Source organism: Rhinolophus ferrumequinum, chromosome 2, assembly GCF_004115265.2.
Source record: "Rhinolophus ferrumequinum isolate MPI-CBG mRhiFer1 chromosome 2, mRhiFer1_v1.p, whole genome shotgun sequence".
Taxonomy (NCBI): Eukaryota; Metazoa; Chordata; class Mammalia; order Chiroptera; family Rhinolophidae; genus Rhinolophus; species Rhinolophus ferrumequinum.
This window is the reverse complement of record NC_046285.1, coordinates 18575501-18581302: the sequence shown is the minus strand read 5'-3', so window position 1 is coordinate 18581302 and position 5802 is coordinate 18575501. Positions and strand designations below refer to the sequence as shown.

The 5802-nt window shown below is 34.9% G+C and overlaps 1 pseudogene; it reads right to left on the bottom strand.

Moving 5' to 3' along the window:
- Positions 1-464: 464 nt before the first annotated feature.
- LOC117031092 (KRR1 small subunit processome component homolog) lies at positions 465-1598 on the bottom strand (annotated as a pseudogene).
- Positions 1599-5802: the final 4204 nt, after the last annotated feature.

Below are 5802 nucleotides of genomic sequence, written 5' to 3'. Positions count from 1 at the left end.
TTGCAGTTGATCTCCAACTTCAAAGCATTTTGATCAGAGAATATGCTTGGTATGATGCCAATCTTCTTAAATTTGCTGAGGCTTGTTTTGTGTCCCAACATATGGTCCATCCTTGAGAATATTCCATGTGTACAGAAAAAAACATAGTCTGGGGTTTTCAGATGAAATGCTCTGTAAATGTTGACTATGTCCATTTAATTTAATCTAATGTGTCACTTAAGACTGATATTTCCTTATTGATTTTCTTTTTTTTATAATATTTTATATTTATAAAGAACAGATGTATACATAAACATTGTTATAAAGAATAAAACAAAATCAGAAAAAAGTAATCAGAGTATTACTTCTTACACATAAGGCAACTAATGCCCTAATATCTCAAAATCCTTTACAAAAGGACATAGTTTAATAAGTTCTAGTTCAGGGTTTTTTTGTTTGTTTGTTTGTTTGTTTTTTACACGTTACTATTTTTTCTTCTTTTTATTTTCACCAACTTCCATTTTAAGCTTAACTTCTTCAGCTGTAAGGGCTCCCAGTTTCTTATTGTTTGCTTTCTTAACCTTTTCCTTGATGGCAGCCACATCAATTTTAGTTTCAGTAGAAGCTTTCTTAGGTTTTACAACTGGTTTTTCTTTAGGTGGAATAAAAGCTTTGTTTCTTTCCTCTTGTCTCTTATTGAGAGCTTCTGCTTGTTTAGCCTTTATTGCTTTCATTTTCTGTCACTTCTTTTGACTTAACTTCAAGAAGTATTTACCACTAGCCAATTCCTTATCAATCTGACTTTCTGGCTGTGGGGGTGGGAATGGTGTATACTCTTTCTTAACAGTTTTTTCTTCGGTTCTTTGCGTTTATTCACATTTTTGTGCTTGAACTGTGGCAAAAATCTTTCCCAACTTTGTGATCTTAATTCAGAATCTTTTGACAACTCTTGTTTAATCATTAACATTTTTATATTATAAATTGGATGAATATTCTTCATAGTATCTAGGACTACTTTTTGAACCTCTTTTAACCCACCAAAAGGTCTAATAGATGAAACTGTGTTTCCCTGAACCATAATATAACAGTTTGTTAAGAGTTCCAATGCCTTAAATGTAGATCCTTTGGGACAAATAAGACGTTGTCTTCTTTTTACAAATCTTTCTTTATTTCTTACTAAAGAATCTATTTTAATGATGCCACATGCAACATCATCCTGAAGAATTCGTACTGCCTGTTCAAATGAAATACTCCTTGTTAAAAGTTTTATTAGGTCTCTGGCCCTAATGATGATATATGGATCAAAAGTCTTCTTTGTCATACAGTCATGCTGCCCTCAATCAGGTCCAAGGTTGCATTGATATGATGTTCATTCAAGACTTTCTGTACCAATGGCCAGCACTCTTTCAAATAAGCCTCTATATTTTGGGAACAAAATTGTAAAACTGCTCCTCCAAAAGTCCTCTAGGATTGTCCTCTTTGGAAAAACCTGTTTCCTTCCAACCATCAGGAACAGCGAGAAGTTCTGATTCATCTTGGTCTTCCGGCTTTGGCTTCTGGTTATGAAATTCACTTTTCCCAGGCGCTGCAGCCGATCCGTTGAATTTGGAGGACACCATCTTTAAATTGCTTCCTGTGTTACCAGAAGTGAAACATTTCTTCCTTATTGATTTTCTGTTTGAATAATCTATCCATAGCTATCAGTGGCATATTTAGGTCCCATAGTATAATTCTGTTTTTCTTTCTCCATTTAGTTCTGTTAGTACTTGCTTTATATATTTTGGTGCTCCTTCATTGGGGGCATATATATTGATAAGTGTTTGTCTTCTTGTTGTATTGTCCCCTTTATCATTATGAAATGCCCATCTTTTTCTCTTGTTACCGTTTTTATTCTGAAGTCTATTTCATCAAATACACGAGTAAATATGGTTACACCTGCTTTTCGCTGGATGCCATTTGATTGGAGGATCATTTTTCACCCTTTCACTTTGACTCTATATTTGTTCTTTTCAGCTGAAATGTGTCTCTTGAAGGCAGCATGTGATTTGGGTTTTGTTTTTTGAACCACTCTCCAACTCTGTGTCTTTTTTATTGCTTAGTTCAGTTCATTTACATTTAAGGTGATTATTGATATATGAGGATTTCCTACAGTCATTTTATCTTTTGTTTTCAGGTACCTCAGTGTCTCCATTGTTTCTTTGCTTTTGTGTTTCTGTCTGTTATTTTAGTTTGGTGGTATTACATTATTTTTTTTATCCTTTTACTGTTTTTCATGTTTTGTGTCTCAGTTCTGGATTTTGTTTTTTTAAGTGGTTATCATTAAGTTTATGTAAAAGTAAGTTTCATATATATATATATATATATATATATATATATATATATATATATCTTTTTTCTTCAGTATGCATCCTATCTCCAGTCCACATTGCAAATTCAGACCTTTAAACCCCTCCCATTTCATGCTTTTTTTTGTCGCAGAGTATCCATATTTATGCTATGAGTTCATTTCTGAGATACAGTAGCAAATTGTACTCATCTTCTCTTTTTCTATGTTTTCATCTTCTTTTCCTTTAATGTTATTTTTAAGTGTATAGTGCCCTATTCTGTGTAGGGGTTGCCACTTCCTGCTTCTGCTATCTGTTAGTCATTTTACTAATGGTTTTATGTTTTGTTTTTGTTTGTTTGATTTCTTTTTTTTTTTTTTTTTTTTTGCTTCAGGTTGAAGAACCCCATTTGGCAACCCCTGAAATGCAGGCCTTGTGGTGGAAAATTCCCCCAGCCTCTGCAGATCTGGAAAGGTGTTTTTCCTCCTTCATATCTATAGGATAATTTTGCTGTATATATTATTTTTGACTGATAATTTCTTTCTTTCAATAGTTTCAATATTTGACTCCACTTGCTTCTGTCTTGTAGAGTTTCTGCTGAAAAGTCTGATGACAATCCAATGTTTTTTCCTTCTTTTCCCTGGCTGCCTTGAAAATTCTTTCTTTTTCATTAATTTTTGACAGCTTCAATACAATGTGCTTTGGAAAATGCCTGTTGGGATTGAGGTAATTAGGTTTTCTATTTGCTTCTTGGATTTGAGGCTCAACTTCATTCCATAGGTTTGGTAAGTTCTTGTTGACTATTTGTTTGAATAGCCTCTCTGTGCCCTACTTTCTTTCTTCTTCTTTTGGTATACCCATTTTTCTTATATTGCTCTTTTTATTGGTGTCAGATACTCCTTATAGAGTTCTTTCATTTCTTTTAACTCTCAAGACTCTCTGTTCATCCAGCCACATCATTTCCAGATTACTATCTTTGATGTCAGTAATTCTTTCCTCCATTTACTCAGCTCTATTTCCTAAGCTCACTATTTAGTTCTTCATCTTTTTTATTGAGTTTTTCATCTCTATAATTTTTATTTCCTTTTAAAAATTTTAGTGTGTTTGGTAAAGTATTCATTTTGTTCATTGATTTTTTTTTTTTTTTTTCCCTGAGTTCATTAAACTAACTGCCTGAGTTTTCTGGCATGTCATTGAGTTTTTTCAGGACTGCAATCTTGAATTATCTGTTATTTAAGTCACAGGTTTCCATATCTTTAAATATATTTTCTGGAGATTTTTTTATTTTCTTTCTGAGCTGCCTTGTTCCCTTGGTTATTCATGAAATTTGATGTATCATTATTCCTTCTATGCATTTATGGGAATGAGGTCTGCTGCAGGTTGTAATGAAAAGGTCTTTCTTTTGTTTTACAGTAAGTGGTGCTCTAGCATTTTATTTTCTTGATCTGGTGTAACATCTTGTGCTAGAAGATTCTCTGAGGAGGTGGGTGTCTCCTCTGTGACCAGGTCACCTATGTCTCAGGGCACCATCCTGTGGGAGACTATAGTGGGTGATGGGGTCCTGAAGCACTGAAATCTCAGTGCTACCCCTTTAGCTAGATACCGTGCTGCACTACCTAGGCTTTCCTAGGTGCCCACTCTGGGATGAGCCACAAAAGGTGGGGGCAGGATGGGCTAGGAAAGGCCATTTTTGTGTTGGTGGCTTTGTTATCCTCTGAGTAATGTTGACTGCTAGACCACAGCTGCCTCTCCTGTATATCTCCTCCCTTGTCACTGGGATTAGCCACAGTGTGCGTCTGCTGCTCAGGAACTTTCTCTCTCCAGTTCTCAGGGCTGCAGATATTCTTCTCTTTAATTCAATACTATGACTTTTTTTTTTTTTTTCCTCCCTGGAGCCCATTGCTAACACTGGAAGGGTTGTAGGAAGGTGAGATTTCGGTGGGTGGGAGGGGGGAGAAGTGGCTAGGTTCTGTGGGTTTGTTTTTTGCCTGGAAATGAGGGCTTAGACCACAGTTGTCACCCTTTTATATGACAAAGACCAAATGGTCTTTGTCTCAAGGTCTCTGCCCTCATAACTGGATTCAGCCATATTATATGCTGATCGCTCAGGCAGAAATGCTGGGGGCCACAGAGAATGCATCTACAGTCTCAATCTTTCCCTCTGCTAGGACCCCAGTGAGCTCTGGACTATGTCCTGTGGCCTGTGTCTCTGCATTCCCCCCTTCCTTCGTCCTTTGTTTGCCCCGATTTGCCCATTTTCAGATGATTCAATTCACAGATCTCCCAGACATGTCTGTGTGTTGCCTGGTTAATCTTTTGTTGAATTGTAGCTGTTAAATTTATTGTAAATTTTAGGGGAGGTATCAAGGGGTACCACTCACACTACCATGTTTCTGACATCTTTCAAATATTCACTTTTTCAAGTACAAGAAAGTCAGTTGTCACATGGGTAGCTTGGGTAATATTTCTGTACTGTGTTCTAATTCTGAATTCAGCCACCTATCAGTAATATAATCACCATTATCAATATAATTATCAACATCATTTACTGACTGCTTATTTTGTGGAGCGTAAATAATAAGTGATATAAAGCAAGGCTAAAACTTAAAAGCATTTACAATCTAATATGAGAACCAGGAATAAAGAACACATAGAAAAAGATAAATGACAGCATGTTAGCTAGTATATATTATTATAATATATGTTAGAAATATAAATACATTTTTAAATTTTGTACCAGTTTATTTATAATCACATTTTTTTAAATTGTTTCTCCTTTCACAAATAACTTATGCTCATGGATTACAACTTTACTTACCTATCTTTCTTATAATTAAAAATTACTATTACCAGTGATACAGGAAAATGTAAATTCTCTGGTGTTAGCAAATAAATATTTCCTTATATCCAGAATGAGTAAATAATTATTTTTGTTAACAAACAGTTTTGTGTATAAGTTATCTCTTTATTAATTCCAAAACAATCAGAAAAATCTGAAGGCAGATTACATTGTACTTCAAACTACTATTCTGGATACTGCATTGCATTTCCCTTATGAAGGCATTTTTAATAGTTATAAAGTGAAAATTCAAATAATGGAAATATTTTCCTGTACTTGGAAATTCTTCAAGGCTGTGAGTCAGAATATATTGTATCTTATTACTATTATATTAAGCCACTGTAACTGCATACACACAATAGTTGTGATTGACTGTACCATATAGGTAGAAGAGCTGGTTGCCCGAGGCACCAAAATATTAGAGGAGTAGAGTGTTTTGTGACTGTTTATTATGCGAGTGATTACTTGCTAGAAGGAGGAGACATTTTTCATATTGCCTGGGGCAGTAAAAATCTTCAAGTTGACATTAGTCTTGTTCCTTTACTAAGAGACACAAGGCATACAATACATAAATGAACATCTCAATTCGTCATTAGCTGTTAGTCTGTATGTTAACTTCAGGTCTTCCTGGGTGTGATAAATGGACCCTGAGTAGTTTAT